We start from the raw sequence: 933 nt of genomic DNA, 5'->3' as shown, positions 1-933 counted from the left end.
GAATTGAGTACACATCAGAAGGAAGTTATTGCTACCTCGGTATAACTACGAGAGTTAAGAGATATTTTGCTTTTACATTTCAGAATACTTTTACGGTGTATTTTGAGTCTGTCCGATTTCCGTACATTGTGTGTGCTGTGTGCTGGAGTGGTCCCGGGTGGCTTTGAGGAATGACAGCAGCGAGCTTGCGCTGTATGCGCCGCCGTCTCGTCCCAGGTGGCGGCGCCGCGTGGCGCGCACATCCGCACAGACTTTGCGGAGCGTGTCTCCCGGCGCGGCGCGGTGCGTCGCGGTGCGGCGTTGTTGCGATGAGGGTCGGGGGATGTACGTCAGGCAGCTCGGCAGGATCCACGCCCACGCGGGCTCGTGAGTCCCCAGCGCGAAAATGTGAGAATAATTAGAGCGGTATAGAAGGTCCTGGCTTGGCGGAAGCAGCAGAGCAGAGCCTAACGTGATTCGAGTCACTTTCTCTTTATTTCTTTTCCTCTCTGACCTGCCCCCTCTGTTTTGTCTTCACTTCCGCGCAGGGCTCCCCCAGACCTCCCGGCAGTCTCCCCAAGGCCTGCTCGGCGCTACTCTGCCCCACCGACCAAGGACCCAGGCGTCGTTAGGGCCGGCGGGGGCGGAGTGACCATTGAGCGGCAAGAATGATGATCCCTCAGGTCCGCGCGTCCTTTACGAGTTGATAAGCGTCACCCCAGTTATGGGAGATCACTTTTATGTGCGTCGTTTGGCTGCCATCAGAGCTAGATGGCCTTTGTGCGAGATGGTGGCCCGAGCCGGAGAGCTCGTCACTGTGAGATCACCTCAAGAAGAAATTACCTGCCGACCGATACCAAATAAGCCTCTTAGTTCTGTGACCAAAACGTTTTTCTTCCGCATGGTGGCGTTGGTGGAGGGTTTTCTTTTTTCTTTTTTCTTGTGGGGGGGGGG

The 933-nt window shown here is 56.1% G+C and overlaps 2 protein-coding genes across 2 annotated transcripts in view; one reads left to right on the top strand and one right to left on the bottom strand.

Annotated features, from left to right (window-relative positions):
* LOC113212691 (larval cuticle protein 1-like) overlaps nt 1-933 on the top strand; it is a 218453-nt gene that overhangs the window by 36073 nt on the left and 181447 nt on the right. The gene's annotated exons all lie outside the window — the stretch shown is intronic.
* The window catches only part of LOC127752332 (neuropeptide Y receptor type 1-like), a 66214-nt gene that overhangs the window by 14514 nt on the left and 50767 nt on the right, over nt 1-933 (bottom strand). The gene's annotated exons all lie outside the window — the stretch shown is intronic.

This window comes from Frankliniella occidentalis, unplaced genomic scaffold (genome assembly GCF_000697945.3).
Source record: "Frankliniella occidentalis isolate FOCC.00 unplaced genomic scaffold, Focc_3.1 Scaffold10, whole genome shotgun sequence".
NCBI classification, from domain to species: domain Eukaryota; kingdom Metazoa; phylum Arthropoda; class Insecta; order Thysanoptera; family Thripidae; genus Frankliniella; species Frankliniella occidentalis.
This window is presented reverse-complemented; position numbering and strand designations above follow the sequence as displayed.